Here is a 26,151-nt window from a genome sequence, read left to right as displayed (position 1 = left end):
TTTCTCATCCTCTTCATTCTGGACTATGGTGTCTAATGGGGTCACCATGGGGCAGGCTGCACCAGATGGCAAAAGTGGAGACCCTCTTGAAGATAGTTACACCAGGACAGCTGACCTACTGGTGAGATAGTCACACCATAACCTGCTAGTCATCTGTGGCTGCTCTGTCTGAGGCCATTGCCTGTAGATCTCCCCTAAAGCCCCATTTAGTAAAGGGGTAACTCCTGGCAGCAGCATGAGGGTCCCTAAGTCCATTGATTGGTACCTAAACGCTTCTGGTACCCATCTAAAATAAAAGATTTGATTTCATTTTTAATTATATGTATGTTGCAGGGCGTGGAGTATGCATGTGTGTGCAGATCTCCCTGGAGTCCAGAAGGGGGTGACAGATCCCCTGGAGCTAGAGTTTCAGGTGGCTGTGAGCTTTCTGATGTCAGCACTGGGAGTTGAACTCAGGTCCTCTGCAAGAGTACTAATAAATGCTCTCAACCACTGAGCCACCTCTCCAGTCTCCCTCCCTTGGTTTTATATTTTGAGGCAGGGTCTCACTATGTAGCCCAGGTTACCCTAAAACCATGATCCTTCTACCCTAGTCTCCTGAGTGCTGGGGTGTGCCATTGTGTCCAGCTTTATTAAATTCTTTAAAAGAGGGGCTGGAGAGATAGCTCAGTGGTTAAGAGCACTGGCTGCTCTTCCAGAGGTCCTGAATTCGATTCCCAGCAACCACATGGTGGCTCACAACCATCTGTAATGAGATCTGGCGCCCTCTTCTGGTGTGCGGGCATACATGGAGGCAGAATGTTGTATACATAATAAATAAATCTTAAAAAAAATAAATTCTTTAAAAGATTATATTTTGATTTCATGTGTATATGAGTGCTTTGCCTGCATGTTGTATGTATGGACACCATGAGTGTGCAGTGCCCACAGAGGCAGAAGAGAGCACTGGATCCCCTAGGACAGAAGTAACAGGTGATTGTAAGCTGCCATGTGGGTGTTGGAAATCTATCCTGAGTCCTCTGTAAGAGCAGTCAGTGCTCTTAACTGCTGAGTGTTGACCGAGGTTTCTGTCCCACCTGGTCCCTCAGCCTTTCAGTCCCAAAAGAAACACACAGAGGTCTACATTAATTATAAATTGGTTGACCTAATTAGCTCAGGCTTCTTATTAACTCTCTTTTTTTAATATTTATTTATTGATTATGTATACAATGTTCTGTCTGTGTGTCTGCCTGCAGGCCAGAAGAGGACACCAGACCTCATTACAGATCGTTGTGAGCCACCATGTGGTTGCTGGGAATTGAACTCAGGACCTTTGGAAGAGCAGGGAGTGCTCTTAACCTCTGAGCCATCTCTCCAGCCCCTTATTAACTCTTATAACTTACATTAGGCCATAATTCTTGTCTGTGTTAGCCATGTGACTGGATACCTTTTATCAGTGAGGCAGTCTCATCTTGCTTCCTCTATGTCTGGATGACGACTGCAGACTGGCTCTTTTCTCTTCCCAGAATTCTCCTGTTCTCATCACTCAACCTCTACTTCCTGCCTGGCTACTGGCCAATCAGCGTTTTATTAAAACAATACAAGACCATTGTCCCAAAGCAGTTGAGCATCGTACTATTAAAATCTCCTAGAAACAAACTGAAGTTTGGGGGTCCAGAGGAAATATATATCTCCCACACCAGGGCACTCACAGACTTGTTCACCACAATGAGCTACACTTCATTTTACTTTTCTTTCTTTCTGTATGTCTTACTTTCATTGCTTCTTGTGACTGGCGGGCTGGTGGCCACCTGGCTTCCGGTCCCAGGTGTGTCCCTCTCTTTCTCACTCATCCTCTTCTTCTCTCTCGTTCTTCTCTCCCAAGCCTAGATTTTTCTTCCTATTTATTATCTCTCCCTGCCAGCCTCGCCTCTCCCTCTTCTGCTTAGCTATTGGCCGCTCAGCTCTTTATTAGACCAATCAGGTGTCTTAGGCAGGCACGGTGAAACAACAGTAACACATCTTTGCACAATTAAACACACATCCTTACAGCACAAACAAATGTAACACATCTTTACATAGATGAAATAGTATCCTACAACACACATCTGTATGTAATCTAACACCCTTTTCACCATTAGGAAGGTACTTTAGAATATACAGACCCTTAGTTTCCACCAACTCAAAGGCGAAGAATGCCGTCAGATAGTGTCTGATGCCCACAGTGCAGCTTCGCTTCCTTCCTATGCCCCACCTACCAGATGTTTCCATCAATGCACAGGAGAAGTGTCTTGATTTATTACTTTCTTTGTTCTGTCACTAAAAATTCCCTTGGTCTGTTACCACAGTTGGAACCTGGAATTTGGAGTTACCTGTATCTGTATTACTAGAACCATTTGGCTCATGTTTGGCTTCAGAATAGACTATCTTTCTCTTAAAAACATGGTTTATTGATTTTTATTATTTTATGTGTATGTGTGCACACTTGCTTGTATGTGTGTGCACCCTGTGTGTGCCTGGGGCCCTCGGCGTTCAGGAGAGTTGCAGGAACTAGCATTCAAGAGGTTGTGAGCCATCTGGAGGCGGGTGCTGGGAACTGAACCTGGAGCGAGTGGAATCACAAGGGTCTTTAGGGGGAGCCAAGTGAGGATGTCCACACGGGACGAAGTGATACAGGTCATGGAGAAATGTGAAAATCTTACACTGCAATCGCTGAAGATGGAAAGCAGAGCTACAAGCCGAGGAATGCAGGCCACCCTTGGCTGGAGAAGGCTGTAAGCAAGCTGAGATGAGTCAATGGATCGAGCATTTCCAGGCAGATATGAGGACCCGAGTTCCAGTCCCAGTAGCCCTGCCAATGTCAGGCAGGCATGGTGGCCTTCCTCTAGTTCCAGCACTCAAGGGGCAGAATCAGCGGAGCAAGCAGCTTAGCTAGCTGAGCCATGGCAGAGTTCGGTAGGGAGACCTTGACTCGCTGAATAAGGTGGAACATGATTGAGGAAGACTCCCAGCACCAGCCTCAGGCACACACATGCACACGCACCTATATACACACACACGTGCAAACACACGCACATATATGCATACCACACACCTTTACACAGGAATAAATCAAAGCAAAAATAAGGTTAGAAGTTTCCAGAAAGACCCAACCTTGCTAGTGCGTGGTTTTAGACACAGTGGCTCTGGAATCATTGTATCATTATTTATTTGTGTTTTCGCTTGTTTCAGTGTGAGGCTTGAACCCAGGACTTCACACATGCTGGGCAAGCACTCTATCACTGAGCTACCCTCAGCTTTCTCTTTTGAGAGGAAAGGGTTTCAAGACAGGGTCTCACTGTGTAGTGCTGGCTGTCCTGGAACTCCCTACATAGACCAGGCTGGCCTCGAACTCACAGAGATCCACCTGCCTCTGCCTCCCAAATTCTGGGATTAAAGGCATGCACCAGCACTGCCCAGCCCAACTTTCTTTTTTTTTTAACAAGTGGTGTGTGTGTGTGTGTGTGTGTGTGTGTGTGTGTGTGTGTGTGAAAAGTCTTCCTGAGACCTGGGATCTTAGTGGCCCTTCTTATGGACCAAAAGGGGCTAGCCCCAGACCAGAGCCTGGATGGGGGAACCAGTCACTCCCAGAGTGGTGCACCCCAGGAGATTACACTCCTGACTAGCAGTTCTTGGGGACCTGATATTGCATCTCTACCGCCCCTTTGTGTGTATGCTTCCATGTGTGTTTATCTTGTGTGCACATGTGTGTTGTGTGTGTATAGGTATCTGCATGTGTCTGCCTGGGTCAGTTGATACTAGACGGCGGGCTATCAATCACGCTCAGGTCTTCCACCTGTCTATCAGTCATTTCCACCCTTCCCTGCCCTAGAGACTATTGTGGGTGGTTTGTCCTGGTCCCCAGCCGCAGCAGGCACAGCTCTGTCTCAGAACCACTTCCCTGGGGAGCCCATCGCTGCGCTGGCCTGGTTCCCATTTAGTTCCAACAGATCTTCAGATTAGCCTGTGCCCTGACCTCAGCCGCCATCACACAACTTAGCCCCCTCCCCTCTCAACCACCAGCCCTGCAACAAACCCACCTGCGACCTAAAAATAGCCCTCTCCTCTGGCTTTCTCCCTCCGCAGCTCCTGCTGGCTTTAATATGCTCCCAGCCAGGCTGGAGTTGAGCTGTGCACCAGGCAGACCTGGTAATTAGGTTAACTCTGCTCCAGCTCCAGCCAGAGGGAGGCTGCCTGGCTGGGGCCAGGCAGGGGGGACTGGCAATGTTCTTTTCACAGGCTTGGGGAGAGTCTCTGAGTGTGATGGGTGATACTTGTGTGTCTACGCGTGTGATATATATCTGTGTGTGTGACACGGGTGTGATGTGTGTGTGCGCATGGTGTGAAGTATGGATGTAGTGCCTGTGTGTATGTGTGTGCTGTGTACAAAGGTGTTGGGGCAGAACTCTAGTACTGTAACAAAACACCCGAGATCATTAACTTACAAAGAAAAAGGGTGGGCCCTGTTGATAGGGCCGGCCTAGCACTCGTGAAGCTGGGGTTACCCCCAGAGCAGAGTGTAAAATCAGGTGTAGCGGGCAGACATAATTCCTACACCAGAGAAGTGGAGGCAGGAAGATCACCGTGTCCCCACACCACGACTGCTGCCTGTTTGAATAAACTCCAGAAATGGCACTCTACAAAGTCCTTGCCTGGCTTTTTTGTCCGCTGTCCCACAGTGTTGAGGGAGGCCTCTGAGGAGTGTCACTCACCCTGCGACAGACCTGTGTAGATTATCATCATCGAAGTGGGTGGGAGCTGAGGAGAGGGCTCAGCTGGAAAAGCACTTGCTGCACAAGAGTGGTGACCTGGGTTCAGAGCCCCAGAGCACACAGAAAGCATGGTGCCGCTCGCCTAAACCTAGTACAGGGGAAGTGGAGACAAAATGATTCCCAGGGTCCCAGGGCCATCCAATCTAGCCATATGCGTGAGCTCCAAGTTCAGCGAGAGACCTGGCCTCACAGAGCACTCTCCCAGAGGCCAGAGTTTGGTTCCTGGCACCCACAATCGGACAGCTCACAACTGCCTGTGACTCCAGCTCCAGAGGACCTAAAGGTTTTCTCAGCCGTCTGCACTCACATGTACACACACACAGAGAAAGAGACAGACAGAAGCAGAGAGACAGAGACAGAGAGACAGCGACAAAGAGAGAGAGAGAGAGAGACAGAGACAGAGACAAAGAGAGAGATAATACAGCCCAGGCTGGTCTCGGATTCACGACAACCTTCCAGCCTCAGTCTCCCGAGTGTGGGTCTTGCAGGTGTGAGCAGACACACTCTGTATTGCTGTGGAGCTTTAATAATCTTGCTTTCCCTCTCTGAGCCTCAACTCTGCACCAGTGACGTGGAGGTAGGTGCATGGCTGCGAGGGTGAACAGAGTATACAACGTTCAGTAGGAACTTCATAGGAGGAGCTGGGTTGGCAAGCGGGCTTAGTGGGGAGGAGGGGGGAGGTGCTTGCCACTGAGTCCGATGGCTTGAGTTTGATCCTGAGGCCCACAAGATGGAGAGAACTCCACCCCACAGTCTCTACACACACACACAATAGACAGACAGACAGACAGACAGACAGACAGACAGATGACAGAGAGGTGTAATAAAAGAAAACAACAAATAGAAACTGTCTTTAGGAGTCACCTCACTCGGTGGCAAGGTGCATCAGCAGCCTGCTGTGGGCATGGGTGCTGAATAAAAGAAAACAACAAATAGAAACTGTCTTTAGGAGTCACCTCACTCGGTGGCAAGGTGCATCAGCAGCCTGCTGTGGGCATGGGTGCTGAATAAAAGAAAACAACAAATAGAAACTGTCTTTAGGAGTCACCTCACTCGGTGGCAAGGTGCATCAGCAGCCTGCTGTGGGCATGGGTGCTGTGCATGTGTGCGGCTGCTGTTGCATGTAGGGAGCTGCAAGGATGTGAGGTGTGGCTGAGACTTGAATTTGGGGCACAGAGAGGGTCTAAATATATTCATGGACACGATACAGGAAAGGGGGATTGGGATGCCGGAAGAGTGTATCCCGGAGGGAGGCCTGGGTGGGGCGTGTGTGTGAGATCCACATACGTGGTATGTAGGAGAACACGCGTGCGATGCTTGTGAGTCTGTCACGTGTATGCGGGAGTGTGCAGTGAGCTCAGGTGACTGAAATCTGTTCTGCCAGCAGACAGATGCTGGAGATGAAACTGGGTCACATACTCCCTGGCAGCCCCAGCTGCTAGCCCCACCACCCCTCCCCTGCCTGCCCTGTCCCCAAGGGAACACAGATCCAGGTATGCACTCCAGACCTTAAGGGAGAGGTCACTGTATATTCCCTGGTGGGGGCACCCCCATGCAAGGCAGCTGTATGTGGACACGGGAGGTGTGGGATGTGGGATGTGGGGTAGAGGGAGTGCAGGGTGTAACTGATGTTTATAAGACTTGTCCAGGAGGAAGAAGTGGCCCCAGGCCACAGCAATGGACGAAGCAGTTGGCCACCTGCATCTGCTCCTCTATGCCCCGCATGCCCTCTCATTTTCAGCTTGCTCTACTTTTTCTCTCTTTTCAAAAGCTTTACTGTTAGTTATGTATAGTTACATATGTTTCTCTCTGTGTGTATGTGTACATATGATTGCAGTGTTCAAGAAGGCCAGAGGAGGGCGCCAGATCCCCCAGAGCTGATGTTACAGGCAGTTGTGGGCTGCCAGGCTTGTGTGCTGGAAATCAAACTCAGGTCCTCTGGGAGAAAAGCAAATGCTTCTAACACTGAGCCATCTCTCCCGCCCATCCTGCTCTTTTCTGTTTTATCTTTTATTTTGTGTGTGTGTGTGTGTTGGGGATGGGGTGGGTACGTGCATGTACCAGAATATGCGTGTGGAAGCCAGAGATGAATATTGGCTTATCTCTCTCCACCTTAGTATATACACAGTGTGTGTGTGTGTGTGTGTGTGTGTGTGAGAGAGAGAGAGAGAGAGAGAGAAAATGGTGTGCCTGAGGCCTGAGGTGGTCAGAGAACACCTTTTTTTCCCCTCTCTGTGTAACAACTCTGGCTGTCCTGGAACTGGCTTCGCAGACCAGGCTGGCCTTGAACTCACAGAGATCCACTACTTCTGCCTCCTGAGTGCTGGAATTAAAGGCATGTGCCACCACAGCCTGGCCAGAGCACAACTATTTGGGGTCAGTTTTCTTCTATGTGAGTCTCTAGGATTGAAGGGGCTTTGCCTGCTGAGCTTTCTTTCCAAGCCCCTAAGTTCCACAGCATCTAGAACACTATCATCAGCTGGGGAACAGGCTTTCGAAGTTAGAGGCTGTTGGAGAGAGGCATTTCAGATCCAACCACCACACACAGAGCCTGCCAGGGAAGGCGGGGTGTCTGAGACTATGAGGTCACCAGGGCTTCAGGGGACTTCCCCTATTCTTGGTAGGCTAAGGGTTCTGAGGGAGCTAGGAAGACTGAGTGCACGTCCAATTTTGCTATTCCCCTGATGCAGCGCTCTGCCCCCCAAAGTCAAGGCAGCAGAAGCTGTAGAGATTAGACAAAGGAAGGAAGGGGGAATGGATGCTCAGCCAGGGCAAGGTTCCCAGTCTCAAGTTCCAAAAAAAGACTAGAAACCAGGGCTGGTCAGGGCCAAGATTCAGCGGCAAGCTTTCACTAAGCCAACTTGGTTTAAGGGATGATCTTTGCACTGAGACGGGAGGGTGCTGCATCCCTGCACCTCCCTTGGCCTTCCTCCAGTCCGCTCCACACCCTCAGCTGTGGCTCCTCAAGTGAGAGGCTGCAGGCCCTCTGAGGGTCCTCTCCTAGCCGTCAACTTGCCCGCTGCCCCCTTGCTCTGCCTTAGAAAGCCCAGACAGACAGAAGGGCAGACTCTCCCTGGAAGGAGAGAGCAGTCGGACTGGTGCTTGGCCAGCCCAAAGCCCCAGCTGATGAAATATTAATTCAGCAGGAAGGTGGAAGACTGGCTGAGGAGTCACCCTTGGGACTCTGGGGTGGCAGAGCTGGCGGCAGCAGCTGTAGCCTGCCCTTTTACCCACTCCCGACCTTTGTTCTGTAAGGATCTTCACACACACACACACACACACACACACACACACACACCAAAGACACAGGCAAAGAAACCTGTGGGAAGGAGGAGGGGTGAGAAGGAGGGCTCACACAGACAGGCTCCAGTAAGACAGGCAGCCACAGATGGCCAAATATACTTACAGACATGCCAGACACACAAGCTCACAAGAACACATGGAGATCCACCTCTCTCTCTCTCTCTCTCTCTCTCTCTCTCTCTCTCTCTTTCTCTCTCGTGTGTATATGATGCCTGCATGCATGTATGTGTGTCATGTGTATACCTGTGTACCTGGTGCCTATGGAGGTTAGAAGAGGGTGGTGATGGGAGTCAGGTTTGGCATTAAAAGTACGGCTTTGATCCCAGCACTCAGAGGCAGAGATGGGTAGGGCGCTGTAGGTTTGAGTCCAGTCTACACAGCAAGTACCAGGCCCTGACTGGCCTGGTACTTGCCCTGACCAGTGAGACCTCATTTTAAAAAATTAAAAAAAGAGAAAGGAAGAAAAGGAAAAGAAAGAAAGACACAAATAAGAAGGTAATTGATCCTCTGAAACTGGGCCTCCAGACAGTTGTGATCTGCCGTGTGGTTATGGAAACAGAACCTGGGTCCACTCTGAAACTGGGCCTCCAGACAGTTGTGATCCGCCATGTGGTTACGGGAACAGAACCCATGTCCACTGCAGGAGCAACAAATGCTCTTTACTGCTGATCCATCTCTCCATCTTAAATTTCACATTCTGACTTTCCTCCCTAGAGTCCTGTCCCTTCTAGACGGTTCCGGCATGTCTAACGCTGCCTTCGGAGATAGCTGTGAGGAACCCCTAGTGTGGCTGATGCAGGAACCGTCATCAACACGTCAACTGTATTACACTAGGGAACAATCTCTGGGATCCCTCCCTGGCTGTTGCTGGCTTTCTTGTGCTCAGCATGCCCAGTGAGCAGGCGAAAACAGGACAGTTGTTGGAGCAGACAGGCCGCTGAAGGACACACACAAAGCCACTAAATAGTGGCTTGAACTCAGGATCCCATGACTTCCAGCCTAGAGGAACCAAAGGCCCAGTCATCCCGCTCTCAAGCTCCTTTTGCCAGGCCTGGGGGCCCACACCTGTAATCCCAGCCCTCAGCGGTCCGAGGCACAGGCATGACGATTGCTGTGAGTTTGAGGCCAGCCTGGGACACACAGCAATAGTCTATCTCCCAGAACCTCAGCTGAGGATGGAGCTTGGTTGGTAGAGTGCTTGCCTTTCATCCACGAAGCCCTGAATTGTATCCCGAGCACTGTATATATCAGGTATGGTGCTTGGTGAGTGTCTATAAACCCAGTACTCTGGAGGGCGAAGATCAGAAATTCAAGGTCATCCTCAGTTACATAGTGAATATGAGTACTCCAGCCAGGAGTACATGAGACACTACTGAAACAGAAGAAAGGGAGAGAGGAGAGAGGAGAGGGGGTGGACAGGATAAAAAAAATTCTCTCCCCAGTGGGTTTTATTTTTACACCCCTACACAGCCTGCCTGCTCCAGCCGCCAGGACATAATGACAAAGGACATCTTTGGAAGTGTCCCCTAGCTGTCTGGTTGCACCCGGCCTTCAGGAAAAGCGCTGGTAAGGATTCTGATAGGGAGGACCGTGTCCAGTTTCAAATGAATAACTGCTTTTGCTTTCAGAAGCGCTCGGAATAGACTTGCCCCGCCTCCTGCTGGGTCCCGCATCCGCAGCATGAGGTACTCCAGGCCTGCAGAGGGCGCTGTGAACCGCGAACTCCAGGACGCTCTAGCCACCAAGCAGCCCAGGAGGCCGCCTCGATGGTGGTGCGCTGTCCAGCATTTCAGCAATCGGCAGCGGCGCCCGAGGGAAGACGGGGGCGCGGGACCGTGGGGAAGGCTACAGAGCTGCCTTGCCAAGCAAAAGACCGGGGACAAACGGGACCTGGAAACCCGGCTCCAGCACCCAGAAGACTGTAGAGGTCAGCGGGGAGGTAAGAGCCTCTGATGGGGCTGGGGTGTTTCCCAGAGGGGCTGGGCTGGGTTGGAGCTCAGGCCTCCCCTGCTGGGGGACCCAGATGTGCAGAGAGGATCAGTGTTGAGGGGTGATTGCTAGAGTTATCTGTCCGAGGGGTCAGGCAAGGTAGAATTAGAGATAGAGAATGCTGTTCTTTTCACCTAGGGTGATGGAGAAAGTGTGAATTCAAGGGTCAAGGGGAAGACTCTCCTGGACATAAACTGACCATGGTCCAGTCCATGAACATGCTAAGAAGGCCCTCATTCAGTTGCCCTTCCCCCCAACTTAGGAGACTCACCTGCTCCCCAGGGAAAGGAGACCCAGATGCAGGGACACTATAAACACCCATCACTTGCAGAGGTGGGGAGAGCAGGCTACCCCCACCCAAATCTGGATGCTGAGCCTCTGTCCAGCAGGGGGGGTGCCTGTATAAGGGACAATCTGGCCTTTTTCCCAGCTACCCAAATGCCCGGGGGAGGCAGGAGCTGGCAGTGAGAATTGGGTCTCTCACAGACTGGCATTTATTCTCACACCGGGGAGCGGATGGAGGCTGCATATGTGAAAATAGCCACAGGGAGTTTAGAAGGACATTCTGCAAGAACTGTTAAGGCCCTGGGCAGGTCTCGCCTTATGGCAGGTTTCTGGTAAAGGACTGTAAGGAACTACGCCGCCTCTGGCTTGCCAGCGTCTCTCACTTCCTTCCAAGGGCTTGTGCCTGGACAGTGTGATACCTCCTGCAGTTCTTGTTCCTGCCAGCCTGTCCCCATAAGGGCAGACCAGGAAGATCTGGAGAAAGGCCGCTCAGGTCAGATGTGGCACTCCATTGTCTGTGTTCTACCCCAGCCATAACTTCTCATTCCCACCGACAACTGCTCTGAGCACGGCCACACCTGGACTAGTCTTTAATCTTGAGTTAGTTACTTTGAGGGGCAGCAAGAGTTCTTCCACCCAGAGGATCTTAAGGTCACGACCTGGACTGGTACCAGACCTCCTCCCCTCCCAAAAACCAGAAATAGAACTATGTTGACTAGGAAATCGCTCCCACAGAACCCTAGTTCTGGGGTTCCTTGACTTTATATCCTATCCCACTCTCCTGGGTCGGGTGGAGGAGGCATTCTGGAAAGATGACTAAAGATTGGGTTTTCAGAGGTGAGTGGTGGGTGGATTGAGAGTCAGGGACTCTGAATTCAAAAGGGCATGGGATTAAATGTAGGTTATGTGACTTCAGGTAAACCCCTTAGCCTTGCTGCATGTGCCTCCTAATGTATAAACAGGTAGAGTGCTAATCTCTTTTGTCGGTGAGGGTGACTCTCGGGGCACTTACTGAGAGAGTGGGCAGAATCTTTTGTGGTTAAACTCCTGGGATAATCTATATAATGGATGGGAAGCTGTTTAAACGGTAAGGTCAGTTGAGATGGCTCGGTGGGTAAGTGAGAGCCCTTGCCATCGAGCCTGTCAATCTAGGTTTGACCTCTGAGTCCCATGTTACGGAAGGAGAGAACTAAATCCCACAAGTTGTCCTCTGACCGCCACATGGGCACTGTCACTCATGTCTTTCCCTCCACAAATAAACAAGTGTAAAGTAGCCAGGAGGTGCTGGCACACACCTTTAATCCCACAACACGGGAGGCAGAGGCAGGTGGAGCTCTGAGTACGAGGCCAGCCTGGTCTGTGGAGTGAGTTCCAGGACAGCCAAGGGCTTTACAAAGAAACCCTGTCTCGAAAAACAACAACAACAACAAAAAAGTAAACTGTAAGATGCCTAAGATGTTAGATGCCACTAAAGATATTAGACAAGTGTTAGCAAACCAATTACAAAAGTAAACACTCTCTACAGAGATACACAGAGGTGTCTGAAGTATATTTTTTGATTCCCCAAAGACATCTCCTTTGGGAACCATATCAATTGAGGGTATCCACCAGAGTCTATGCTTGGCATAAGGCTGTAGCGGAACCCGCTAATCCTCACCAATGCTTCCCAAGAAAGATCTCATTGGTCCTTTTTTCGGAGCTAAGAAACGAGGTTTGGCTGACTTTTTCAAGGTCACAAAGCCGCTGAAGCTATCTTCCCTGGGGCAGAAGTATTGATGAGGACCTGTCCCAACTTCTGGCTCTCATGGTCCAGATAAGCGTCAGTCTCTTGACTCGTGACGTCATCTCACAGGTGTGGAGCTCGAGGCACTCACAGTGAGGTAGGGTGGTGGCTGCCCCAAGGTCACTGGGACGTTTGGTGGTAGAGTATATTTGAACTGGCATCTGTGCACCCCTACTGCAACCTGCCCTCCATCATGGTGCCCCCCTAAGGAGGAGGAGTCCCATCTGGTCACTAGTATACCTCCACCCTACCTCCTCCATCGGACAAGCTCTTGCTGACCTCAGCAAGCCAGCGGCTGTCCATTCCCTTCTGAGAGGTTAACTCTCCCCTCCTCACACAGCCTCCAGTCAGAGAAGCTGGCAGTCCTGCTAGGGTCAGCCTCCCTCTCTATGCACATCTCCTCTGCCCACAAATAATTCACTCCGGGGCCAGCACTGTGGCTTTCCCATCTTAGAAGTAGGTTAGGGCGCTGATGAGAAAGGAGATTACTGGTTCGCTTTTTTTTTTATGGTTTCTTGCAGTTCTAGGGGTGGATAGGCCTTGCACATGCTATACAAGTACTTTGTACTGAACTAAATCCCCCGACCTGTGTCTCTTCCTTAACCTACGCTTTGAACTATCATGTGGCTATGAGCTTTCACACACACACTCATCTGGTCTACTGTCTTCCCTTTGCAGAGGATCTAAACAAGACCCAGAAGTATGATAAGGTTTTTATCAAGGTCTTAGTGCCATCTAAGGCCTCTGTCTCCAGGGCCAAGAGTGACTTCCAGAACACAATGTTGTCCTTGGTTCTCCATGCTCCCCTGGGTAACCATCTCTTAGAGTACTGCAGACTAGCACAAGTCAGGGGTAAGAAAACTACAGGGCTGGGGATGGGAATCTAAGGGCGTTTCTGAGCACAGCTCCAGTCCTGACATCTTTTTTTTTTTTTGGTTTTTCGAGACAGGGTTTCTCTGTAGCTTTGGAGCCTGTCCTGGAACTCCCTTTGTAGACCAGGCTAGCCTCGAACTCACAGAGATCCGCCTGCCTCTGCCTCCCGAGTGCTGGGATTACAGGCGTGCGCCACCACCGCCCAGCCAGTCCTGACATCTTGTATGACCTTCAACAAGTCCCTTTGAAACTCTGGCTCCCAGTGTCCCTGTGTAGAAAATGATAGATTCTTATGAGATGATCACCCAGAGTTCTCATCAGCATCAGGATTATTTTAGTTTATTTATTTGTTTTTTATGGTCATTGGTGTTTTGCCCACATGTATGTATGTGTGAGGATGTCAGATCCCCTGGAATTAGAGTTACAGACAGTTGTGAACGTCTGTGTGTGTGCTGGGAATTGAACCCGGTTCTCTGGAACAGCAGCCAGTGCTCTTAGCCACTGAGCCATCTCTCCAGCCCCCAGCATCAGGATTTTTAAGATCTCTCTACTCTATAAATCTGTATTATCAAGACAAGCCTGGTAGTGAAGGTCTGCTATCCCAATTGTTTGGAAGGCTGGGGTAGGAGGATTTTTTTGAGGTCAAGGTGAGTCTGGGCAACATAATGAATTCAAGACCATCTGGGACAACTTAGCAAGACCCTGTGTCAAAGTCAAAGGATACAGCTCAATGGTCGATGATTTGCTTAGTAAGTGAACCAGTGTTCAATCCCTTCTAACACACACAGACAAATGCACACACACACAATCTGGGGGTTGAGGAAAGGCTCAGTCAGTAGTGTTTGTTATCCAAACATGAGAACCTGAGTTCAGATCCCCAGCACCCACATAAAAAGCTGGGTGCTGTGGTATATATCCACAATCCAACCACTAGGAAGATGGAAACAAGTGTATCCCTGAAGCTCACTGGCCAACCAGTTTAGCTAACCAGCAATCGCCAGGTCACTGAGGCCCTGTTCCAAAAAAAAAAAAAAAAAGATGGAGAGCACTTGAGAGAGACACTTGACATCACCTGTGGCCTTCACATGCATATAAACACGTGTATTTATGCACACGCATGTCAGGAAGCCTGGGGTTCCATCAGCAGAACTTACCTCCAGTGTTTCAAGGTTTAATCTATCAGATGCTGCAGCCAAGCAACTTCCTGACAACAGAATCAACTTCCAAAGGGGGATGTGTAGCCTGGAGAGGCCTCTTGGCTGCTCTGAGGGTCCCAGATACCACGCTGAGCCAAGATTAGACTCCTCTCTAGTCTGAATTTGGAGTGACCAGTAGAACACCGAAAATGCCCTCTATCTATCAACCGGGATTGTTCCTGAGAACCAGGAGGCTCCCAGCACTCTGCACATGGGGCAAAAGCAACGGGAACTGTTGGCTGAGAGCAGTTTGGGGAATCAGGGAGAGCAAGGCATTTTGCTGAATTCCACCAGGGAGGGCTGGGCCTGACAGGAGTGCCTTGTTAGGGTGCCTAATGCAAGAAGGCCAGGAGGAAAGAGAGACCTGCTTGATTCTGACACTGACCCAGAGAAGGGCCAGGAAGCTGAGGGAGGGAGGATTAGTAAAGGAAGAGGAGATCAGTGATAGGGACCTGCCAAGGGGCAGAAAGCTTGGCAAGGAGGAGGAACTCCTGGAGGTGGCCCTGTTTGGCTGTAACATGGAGAGGAAGAGGAGGTCAGGGCTCAGGAGATGACTCAGTGGTAGAAGAGCTTGCCATGCAAGCATGGCGACCTGTGTTCAATCCCCAGAACCCACAGTAATATATATATGCATGCCAAGCTGATGGTGCCCACTTGTAATCCCAGCACCAGGGAGGCAGAGACAGGCAGAGATCTCTGGGACTCCTTACCCAGCCTAGACCAACTTGCAAGCCCCAAGTAAAAAGTAGAGACCCTGCCTCAAAGCACAAGGTGAAGAGGACTGGCTAGATAGTTTAGTTGGTCAAGGCTTGTGCTTCATCACCTAGTTTGATCCCAGGGACTCACAAGGTGGAATGAGAAAACCAAGTCCCACAAGCTGTCCTCTGACTGTCACACATGCACTATCATACACACACACGCACACACACACACACACACACACACAAATGCACACATGTGAATGCACACACACAAATGCACATGCGCACACACACAAATGCACATGTACACATATAAAGGCACACACATGCATGCACACACGTTCATACACACACACACACACACACACACACACACGAGGAGGTAGGGATGTGAGGAGGTTAGGGACAGGGTGAGAGGTCTAGAGGCCCTTGTTTGGAAGAAATTCTTAACCAGCTCTTGCACCTGCAGTCTGGACCAGCCTTGTTCATCACGGGCTACACCATGCTTTCTGGCTCCTTCACTCTCTTCTGGGTCATGGGCACAAGAGGACGACAGTTCCACCTGCACCCTGGTCCTCTTAGCCCTGTGTCATCCAAAATGGGGCTCTTGGGGGGATCTGGGCAGGCGATCAAGATCTGGGCTGAGGCCTTCAATGGCTATGCAGACCTTGGCTCCAGAGCAGCCCACTGAGCCCCTAGGGGTCCCACCACATTAAAAACTGCCAGCCTGCAGCGATGCTTCCTCAGCAGGCAGCCTAGTTTCAGCCTCTGCCGCCCTCGCCCTGGCCTCCTGCCCACTGCAGAGGCTGCTGTGCCAGCCAAAGCCAGCAGGCAGAGCCTGGGTCTCTCGGTATCTTGCTGGGGCCTCTGAAAGCCATGAGAAGGTCGAGCCAAGCTCCCTGATCCTGGAGTGCAGACAGCTTTGTCATTTTGGGGGGAAGGGGGTTCCCTTTCTGCCACCATTCCCAGAATTATCCGGGACAGATACAGGCAGGCAAAAATAAATTGGGTTGAATTCTTTCTTTAGCAGGGTCATGGGCTAGCCTAGGCTGAACTTAAACTTGTGGCAATCCTCCGGCCTTCCAAGTCCCAAGTGCTAGGATTACAGGTATATACCACACCTAGCATGTGTTGAATCCTTTGATTTTACAAATGGTCCATTTTCAAGCAGGCCAAGGTGCACACTGGCAATCGCAATTCCAAGAAGTGGAGCTCAGTAAGAGTACTGCCTAACATGCTTCCTCCTCCTCTTCTTTTCTTCTCCTTCTTCCTCTTCCTCTCCCCCACCTCCTCCTCTTCTTCTTTTACAGATGAGGTTTCTCTGTGTAGTCCTGACTGTCCTGGAACTTGCTCTGTAGACCAGGATATCCTCAAATTCAGAGATCCACCTGACTCTGCCCCAAATCCCGGGATTGGAAGCATAGACTACCCCAAGTGGTGGTGGTGTACACCTTTAATCCCAGCACTCGGGAGGCAGAGGCAGGCAGATCTCTGTGAGTTTGAAACCAGTCTGGTCCACAAGGTCTACAAGAGTTCTAGGACAGCTAGGACTGTTGCACAGAGAAACCCAGTCTCGAAAAACAAAAACAAAACAAAACAAAAAAGGCATGAACTACCACCAGCTGGCAAATTTTACAAGGTTGGATAATGGTAAAGCACATGCTGAGAATCCCCCAGTGAGGGGCTGGGGTGTGGCTCAGTGGTAGAGCCTCTGCCTAGAATCCCCCAGTGAGGGGCTGGGGTGTGGCTCAGTGGTAGAGCCTCTGCCTAGAATCCCCCAATTTGGGGCTGGGGTGTGGCTCAGTGGTAGAGAATCTGCCTAGAATCCCCCAGTGAGGGGCTGGGGTGTGGCTCAATGATAGAGCCCCTGCCTAGAATTCCCCAGTGAGGGGCTGGGGTGTGGCTCAGTGGTAGAGCCCCTGCCTAGAATCCCCCAGTGAGGGGCTGGGGCATGACTTGGTGGTAGAGCCCCTGCCTAGAATTCCCCAGTGAGGGGCTGGGGTGTGGCTCAGTGGTAGAGCACCTGCCTAGAATCCCCCAGTGAGGAGCTGGGGTATGACTCGGTGGTAGAGCACCTGCCTAGAATCCCCCAGTGAGGGGCTGGGGTGTGGCTCAATGGTAGAGCCCCTGCCTAGAATCCCCCAGTGAGGGGCTGGGGTGTGGCTCAGTGGTAGAGCATCTGATAGCATGCACAAAGTCCTGGGTTCCATTCATTCCTGACACACACACACACACACACACACACACACACACACACAGAGAGAGAGAGAGAGAGAGAGAGAGAGAGAGAGAGAGAGAGATTCTTACCACCCCAGGCTCACAGGCTCTTCCTACAAGCTCACAGCTGCATGAGACTGAGTCACTAGCAATGTGCTGCTGGGAGAAGTCTGCGTCCTTTTTTTTTTTCTCTCCAACCTGAGCATCCTTAGGTGCCTTTAGGGGTTGTTCAAAAGCATACTATTCACCTCGTTCTGGAACTTGAGCCCCTGTGAGTCCATAAAAAGAGTGGATGTGGGCGAGGCTGCTTTCCAGCAAGCCAAGGAGAGCAGAAAGCCTCGCCTCACAGGTGACCCTCCTTTCTCTGGCAGGTCCAGCCTCAGGGTCTGGGAGGCTGTGTTTTGTTTGTTTGTTTTCTCCTTGAAATGAATGACTTTGGGGCCTGGGACAGATGAGCTAGAAGGTGAGATTGCTCCAGTTTGTCAGCGCCCTATGCCAGACACTCCAAAAGCCAGTGTCCAAAACTGCTGGTGGGGAATAGGCCTCACATCCCCTGGGGAGAGCACGGATCCTGCAGACTTCAGAGGAAAGAGCTCAGAGCTAGAGTCAGATGAGAGCCATCTCCTAGGCTCTGCTTTCGCCTGAGCCAGCCTCCATCCCCAGGACAATCTCCTACCCTGTTAAGAGGGTATCTTCCTCCTGGTGCACAAGAAGTCACAGATGATGAGTCTGACAGCAACTGTGTCAGGATAAGATCCAGTGCATACCAGAGACAGCAGTCGCTGTCTGAGTGGGTGGCTTGACACAGTCCGTACTCGGCTCTTTGTTCCTGGGTACCTGTGAGCCCCAAGGACACGGAGATCAATCTCACCCCAACCTTGACCTTGAAGATTCCCTAGAGCGGTTGTGGGAACTGACAGTTTCGGGCCTCTGAGGCGCGGCGAGACAGACGCTCTAGACACAGCGATGTGAGCTGCGGAAGGAGGCCCCTGGGAGAGGTGATGCCTCTTTGGGCCCTGGAGACTGATAAAGAAGGTGCCAGAGGAGTTACAAGGGTAATGGCATGGCGGGGAGGAACGTCTTTGGTGAGCCGGGGCCAGTGGGACACGCCTGCCATCCCAGCAGTGGAGGCAGGAGGATGCAGAGTATCAAACCAGACTGGGTACACAGGAGGACTTTCTCAAAAATCTGGGGAAAGAGATGGGGGGGGGGTAGGAAGAGAGACAGGGGAAGAGAGAGAGAGATGAAAGAGGGAGGAGAGAAATGAAAGAGAGAAAGGAGAGAAGGGGGAAGAGAGATGAGAAAGAGAGAGGGAAGAAGGGAGGGAGAGGTGAGAGAGAAAGGGATGAGAGAGATGAGAAAGAGAGAGAGGGAGGGAGAGAGAGAGGGATGACAGAGAGAGAAGGAGAAGGAAGAGGAGGAGGATGGAGGGAGAAAAGGAGAAATATACCAACACTAAGGCCAGGAAGGAGCTACTGTTCAATGAAGGAGAAGCTAGTGTTCACTAGGGCAGGAAGCGACCGCACCACTGAAGAGAGGCAGGTTCTAGCCCCCAGGAGACTTGACAGGGATGGGTATGCATGTGCCCAGACTAGAATCTCCGAGAGAAAAAGGAATACCAGTGGTGGGGAGAAAGCCAAGGCTAGAGTCTTCAGTTTATCCCCGGTTGATAATACAACCCCTAGCACCTGACAAAGACCCCTGGTTAGCAGCGTGGCCTTCAGGGCTGCTAGAGCAGTCACCCCAGAAAGGTCCTGGAAGTATTCTGGAAGAGATGGATGCTGGGACACTCAAATGGTCCTGCTGATGGCCAATCTCACCCCCCTCCCATCATCTGGTCCCAAACACCCACTCACTATCCTCCAAAGAGCACCTCTTCGCTGTTTGCAAGTGGTGTGTGTGTGTGTGTGTGTGTGTGTGTGTGTGTGTGTGCATGTGTGCATGCACATATGACTGGCAGAGGAATTGTCAGCCGGTGTCTTATTTATTTATCTGCCTATTCACTTATTTATAGACAGGGTCTCTCACTGGCCTGAAGCTCACCGAGTAGGAAAGGCTGCCTGGTTAGGAAGCCCCAGGGATCTGCTCATGTCTGCCTCTTAGCAAATAGATGATAAGCACACTTTCTTAGAAAACAACAACATAGATAGATAGAGAGAGAGAGAGAGAGAGAGAGAGAGAGAGAGATAGAGAGATAGATAGATAGATAACCAGGGTTCTGGGGCTAGAACTCAGATCCTCAGCTTGGCTGGTGAACTCTGCTGACTGAGGCAACCCCTCCGGTCCTGTTGTCTGTTTTTGTTTTGTTTTTATTTTTTGTCTGTAATTTGGATTCTTCTAGATTTTTATTTTCACATACTATGCTCGGGCACACGTGCCTTGTGTAGCTCAGAGGGCAAAAACTCACAGGAGGTAGATTTTGAGGATCCCACTCAGGTTGGCAGGGTTGGCTGCAAGTGCGTTTACCCACTGAGCCATTTTCCAGCCCCGCGTGGTTTTGTTTGTTTGTTTATTTTTATTTTTCTGGCTTTGATTTTGGTCTGTTGTTTTGAAGGCAAGGTCTCACATATCCTAGGCTGTCCTTGAATTTGATACACAGCCAAGACTGACCCTAAATTCCTGATCCCCCTCCCTCTGCCCCCAAGTGCTAGGATTACAGATATGCTCCCCTCTGCATTGGGAATTCTTCCTTTCTCTGCCTGCTTCCTTGGAGTAGTGGGGAGCTAGTGGGCTCATTCCTACCTCCATTCAGTCCCCAAAGCTTTGCTTGGTGTCCTCCTTCACTCAGCGGCTCCGTAATCGTTGTCGCCCCCTGGCCCATGTAGGACTTGGATGAAGGAGGATGTGGGACCATCTTGGCACTGAAGCCCTCTGCTCAGCAGACAACTTGCCTAGAATCCCCCAGTGAAAGGCTGGGCATGGCTCCATAGTAGAATTCTTGCCTAGCCTACACCAGACTTGAGGCTCCATTCCCGACACTGCAAAAACAAAATGTCCTTTTTGTTCTAGAGTGGGTAATGTTTTGCGGGTGACATGGCTTAGACGGGAGTGTCAGGCTTTTGAGCAAGATAGGGCTGCCTGACAGGACAACTTAGACGGACCTCACAGAATCCAGGCAGGGCTGCCAGAAGGAAGGGCACTCCTGAAGGAGGAAGAGAGATGAGGGAAGCCCAGGGCCAAGGAGCCTGGGACTCAGCAGGAGACGGAGGCAGCTTGTGAGGACACTAGGGCCAGGTGTGGATGTGAGGCTCTGTGTTTCTCCCGCAGGCAGCAGAGAACACAAAGAACATTCCCAGCGGGGACCCACTGGACAGAACTGTTTGGAGAAGGGCGAGCATGATTTAGACAGATGGAGACTGGGAGGGCGGAAATATGTTTTCAGGACACGAGTCACATGACCTGGGACCAATCCGGGACACCCAAATTCACTGCAGCATGATCTGATGATAAAGCATACCTGCTTCTATGTTTCTAGAAGAGTCCGTGATATGTAAATTCCTACGACCCAACCTAAATAAGCGAGTCTAAGTGTCAATTTTGTTTTGTTTTGTTTGAGACAGTGTTTGTGTAGCCCAGGCTCTCTTGGAACTCACTCTGTAGACCAAGCTGGCTTCTAACTCACAGAGATCCACCTGCCTCTGCCTCCTAAGTGCTGGTATTAAAGGTTGTATCACTGCCTGGAAAAGGGTCAAATATTAAAGCACCCGGATGCTAGTACACATACAGAGTTGGGAAGCAGAGCATTTGGAAATGGATCTCGGCAGTAGAGCACTCACCTATCATAAGGAGCACTCACCTAGCTCGGGGAACACTCACCTAGCACGGGGAGCACTCACCTAGCACTGGGAGCACTCACCTAGCAGAGGGAGTACTTACCTAGCATAGGGAGCACTTATGTAGCATAGAAAGGCCCTGGGTTTCCAGCACCAGAAAGCTAAGAGAAAATAAAAATGTAAAAGAATAATTCTAATACTTAGGAAACTAAGTTGTAGGATGGAGAGTTCGAAACCAGCCTGGACCTTGTCTCAACAAAAATTACAAATCTGGGAGTGTGGCTCAGCGGTAGAGCATCTGCCTGGTGCACACCAGGCCTTGGGTTACATTTCAAAATAATTCTTTTTGAATAGTTGAGAATTTTTGTCCCATTCTTAAATATGTGGTTCACTCTGCCCTAAATGCCCTCCTTCCTCCTCCTCTGCCTCCTTCATCTCCAGGCTCTGCTCAGACAGCTTCTGTGAGGTATATCAAGTCAAGGTGTCTCTTGTGTGTCCCTGAGGCTCCTCTGGCTCGGCCCTCGACATCTCTACTCTCATTCTTCATTCTTATTGGTTCCCTGTTCTGCATTTCCCAAGTGCCAGGCTCTGCCGCCTGGGTTCATGCATCCCTCTCATCCTCACAACACCCTACAAAGTAGGGGTTCCCACCTGAGGGAAACTGAGGCATGGGCCTCGGCTCAGACCCAGGTGCTTGGGCTCGGTGCCATTTAAAGGCAAGGACCTGAGCCATGTGTCGTTGTCAAAGGTCCCCATGCTGCATAGGTTGACATTAGGGCGGCGCATTCCCTCCTCTTCTGAGGGGCCTGGAGGCTGGCCATTCCCATCCAGGCTACTGTGCAACTTGAGGAGTCCATGGCCCTGGTGAAGGTGATAAGCTATGAGGCACATGTTCTGGGAAGGAGGAGGCATCAGACACAGAGAGTCGGCTCTGGAACCTTAGCCAGACAGATGCAATTTCCCTTCCTCTCCTGGCCTCTCCCACAGAAGTCCCCTCTACTGGGAACTGACCCCAGGACCTTGTGCATGCTGAACAAGTGACCACCCTCTGAGCAGCAGCCCTAGACCCTCATGAAGGGATTCTAAGCAGGAGCTCTTCCACTGAGCTACATCCTCCGCACTCTTTTTGCTTTTGACTTGCAGACAGACTCACCAAGTTGCCCAGGCAGGCCTGAAGCTATTGGTCTTTGGGGATGACAGACCTGTGCTTGTAGACCCAGCTCATTATCACCCTTCCACCCTGGCCAGGGTCTAGGCAGAGCTCACTGCACGAGTTGGTTCCCAAGTGGTGATGGAGATTCCTTGTTGATGGCAAAGCAAGAAAGGCAGGCATAGGAAGGCATGAGTACCCATCTCCCCCGGTGTGACATCAAGAGACTCACCCTTCCTTCCCAGAGAGTCAAGGGCCTCCTTCATAGCCCCACTTTCCATCCCCGAGGGATCCATGGGTTATTGTCAACGATGCTGTTAATTAACTGCTTAATTAACTATTTAGGATAATCAGATTAATTGACATTAATTGGTTACCATTTGTCAAGGACCCTGAAAAGCCATGCCTCTCAGAGTTGAAGTGTGTGTCGAGCACTGGGCAGAGGTCTCGGAAGGAACTGTCAGAATGCTCTAGAGCTGAGACTGAGCAGGTGGCAGGCAAGGCTGGGACCAAGGGCTTCCAGCAACCGTCCTGGGTCTGTCCGAGCCCCTCCAGAGTAGCCTGCTGAGCTTTTGAGTGCTTTGGTGGTCTCTTCCCCCTTGGATGTTTCTCTTTTTTTTTTTTTCGAGACAGGGTTTCTCTGTGGCTTTGGAGCCTGTCCTGGAACTCGCTCTGTAGACCAGGCTGGTCTCGAACTCACAGAGATCCGCCTGCCTCTGCCTCCCGAGTGCTGGGATTAAAGGTGTGCGCCACCATCGCCCGGCCCCCCTTGGATGTTTAAGAAAGGGCTTGGGGCTGGTGAGATGGCTCAATGGGTAAAATTCCTTGTCACCAAGCCCGACATGGTCTGAGTTCAAGCCCCTGGGACTCACACAGTGGAAGGGCAGAACTGGATCCTCCAGGCTGTCAGATGACATCCGTGTGTTTGCTATGGCATGTGTGTGTGTGTGTGTCTGTGTGTGCGTGTGAGTGTGCGTGCGTGTGTGAGTGTGTGTGTGAGCACACAATCTTTTAATCAATTTATTTTTTTAAATGGTTTGAGGCAGCTGCGTATGGCGCCTCTATCACGCAGCCTGGCGGAAGCTGCCTGCTTTATGAGTTAGAGCTCAGAAAATAAGTTCTCGTGTTGCTCTTTCTCCCTTTCTCTCTGATACGCCAGCCCATGTCTGAGCACGGTTTCCCCCTGCTCTGCGCCATTTTTCCTTCCTCTTCTCCACCCCCACGCCAACAGCTGCGGGGCCATGAGCCTGCCTGCCCTGTAGTGGTTTTCATTCTCTCTCAACATTGTAACGAAAGCATCCTCCAGCTTCAGATAAAACGAAACAAAAAAGGTTTGATATCTGGGGATGGTGGTTGGGAGGCTGAGGCATGACGGTTACAAGCTCAGTGACCTCCTGGGTTACATAGTTTGAGGCTAGCCTGGGCTGCAGAGGGACACAGCCTATCAAAGAAAGAAAAGGTTTGAAAGAAACAGCCGGGGCTGGGGGGAGTGGGGGAGTGGGGAGGGCCTCTGGGGGATGGATCTGTCGGTAAAGTGCTTGCTACACATGTGTGAGCCTGAATTTGATGCCCAAAGCTGGGCGTGGCAGGGCATAATTGTGACTCCAGCACAAGGGAGATGAAAACAGGAGGATCTCTGGGGCTCACTGCCCAGCAAACCTAGCTTTGTTGATGAGCTGTGTTCCCCGTGAAGGGCCCATCTCAAAAACCAAGGTAGGCCAGGTTTGGTGACTTGTACCTTTAATTCCAGCACTCAGGAAGAAGAGGCAGGCAGATCTCTGTGAGTTCAAGGACAGCCTGGTCTACAGAGTGAGTTCTGGGACAGCCAAGTCTGTTACACAGAGAAACCCTGTCTTGAAAAACAAACAAATAAAAACCCCAAAAAATTAATTAAAAAATAAAAATACAAACCAGGGTGGACAGCTCCTGAGGACTGGTGTCTGGGGTTGATCTATGGCCTCCACTGGCTAACCTTCACTGGAATGTGCACGAACTAAAAAATAAAATAAAAAGGAACCAAGGGAAAGAGGAAAACTCTCCTTCCCCCATCCGTAAGGGAAGTCCTCCTGAAGAGACCTAATTCTAAATACGCTATAAGTAGGTAACCGTATAACAACTGCTGGAGTGTGCCACACACACCCAACTTTTTTAAAAACCCAGAAAAGTGAAAAAAAAAAAGAATTAAGCCAAGTCATTGGGAGGTGGTGGTGCATGCCTTTAATCCCTGGGAGGCAGAGACAGTCGGATCTCTGAGCTTGAGGCCAATCTGGTCTACAGAGTGAGTTCTAGGGGAGCCAGAACTACACAGAGAGACCCTGTCATGAAACACCAAAAAATAAAACCTGAGGAAAGATGAGCAGAATAGAGCTGATAAAATGTGCAAAGTAGGAGCCGTGATGACAGGGGCTGATTTGCGTTGTTTGGTCAATTTCAGCCCCCCAAGCCCACAGTGCATTTCGACGCCTGTTGAAAAAACATGACTTGCCGTTTTAGATTACAGCACTTGAAACAACAACAAGAAAAATTACTATGAAATTCATCCCACGACTTAAGAAGGGAGGGAAAAAAAAGTCAGCCCACTCAAAAATGCAAGTGTGAATTTGTCTTCAGAGACTTTTCCCCCAAATCAAATCATCAAATCCAAGTGGAAAGCAGAGAAAGGACGCAGGAGCCTGCAGTCTCGTTTTGGTGAATTTTCTCTTTTGTGTGAATTTGCCTTATTGGGACCGCGGTCTTGACGCTCTGACCTCCACCTCCCAAATTCTGGGATTACAGATGTGTCTGCCCCTGCTTGAGCCCGAGTCTTGCCTTGATTTTTCTATTGACCCCTTCATCTCTCCCCTCCCCCTCTCTGAACCTTCGTGGTGAGTCTCTGGTCTTCCTAGAAGACTACATTCCCCCCTCCCCCCCGTTTGGTGCAGTGAGTGTGTGGATTTTTAGTAACCAGAGATGCATATAAATGTGTGGCAAGATAAAGGGGTCTATTTGGTGAGAAAATGGAGTTCCCGGCACAGAAGTGCTTCCCCAGCAGGAAGAGGACTCCAGGCTTGATTACAGAGATCGTTAGTGTGGAAAGACACAGGGAACAAACGTGATGTCTCTTTCTGTCTCTTACTCCCTTTACTGCCCAATCTTGCCGCCCCTGGGGGAGGAAGGACCGGGAGAGACTGGAGGCTGTTGCCTAGCAACGAGAGTCGCATCTGGATCAATAGGAAAGGCAGGCGATGCTCCAGCCCCCAGCCCAACTCTCTTTGGCTCTCTCTTTGATCTCAGCTGGCCCAGCAGGAACCTGAGGGAGATGCCCAGGGCAGCCTGCCTGATTAGAGGCAAGTCAATAGAGGGAATTTTCCATAGTGAGGTTATGTGGATGGGGCATCTGCCCCAGACTCCACCAACACTCTCTCCAAAGGGAGACACCAGCTGTCTGGCCAGTACTCGCCTCTCCTACCAATAGCTTCAGAGTTGACACATCACCTCCCAACAACTTCCATTTATTTATATATTTGTTTGTTTGTTCAGTGTGTGTGGTATGTGCAGGTGTGTGTGTGGCGTGTGCATGTATGTGTGTGGTATGTGCAGGGGTGTATTGTGGTATGTGCAGGGATGTATTGTGGAATGTACAGGTATGTGTGTGGTATGTGCAGGTGTGCATGTGTGGCATTAGCAGGTGTGTGTGTGTGGTATGTGCAGGTGTGTGTGGTATGTGCAGGTGTGTATATGGTATGTGCAGGTGTGTATGTGGTATGTGCAGGTGTGTGTATGGTATGTGCAGATGTGTATGTGGTATGTGCAGGTGTGTGTGTGGTATGTGCAGGTGTGTCTGTGGTATGTGCAGGTGTGTGTGTGGTATGTGCAGGTGTGTGTGTGGTATGTGCAGGTGTGTATGTGCTATTTGCAGGTGTGTGTGGTATGTGCAGGTGTGTATGTGGTATGTGAAGGTATGTGCAAGTGTGAATGGTATGTGCAGGTGTGTATGTGGTATGTGAAGGTATGTGCAAGTGTGAATGGTATATGCATATGTGTATTATGGTATGTACAAGTGTGCATGTCTGATATGTGCAAATGTTCATGTGTGGTATGTGCAGGTATGT

At 50.5% G+C, this 26,151-nt stretch overlaps 1 protein-coding gene across 2 annotated transcripts in view; it reads left to right on the top strand.

The window, feature by feature from the left end:
- The first annotated feature begins 9,865 nt into the window (after positions 1–9,865).
- Srrm3 (serine/arginine repetitive matrix 3) overlaps positions 9,866–26,151 on the top strand; it is a 71,334-nt gene continuing 55,048 nt past the window's right edge. For both annotated transcript variants that reach the window (XM_041648287.1, XM_041648286.1), the window contains exon 1: positions 9,866–10,032. The gene's annotated coding sequence lies outside the window, so the exon portion shown is untranslated. The remainder of the gene's footprint in view (positions 10,033–26,151) is intronic.

This window comes from Microtus oregoni, unplaced genomic scaffold (genome assembly GCF_018167655.1).
Source record: "Microtus oregoni isolate MIOR12 unplaced genomic scaffold, Mior012 000003F_ref0000135, whole genome shotgun sequence".
Taxonomy (NCBI): domain Eukaryota; kingdom Metazoa; phylum Chordata; class Mammalia; order Rodentia; family Cricetidae; genus Microtus; species Microtus oregoni.
This window is presented reverse-complemented; position numbering and strand designations above follow the sequence as displayed.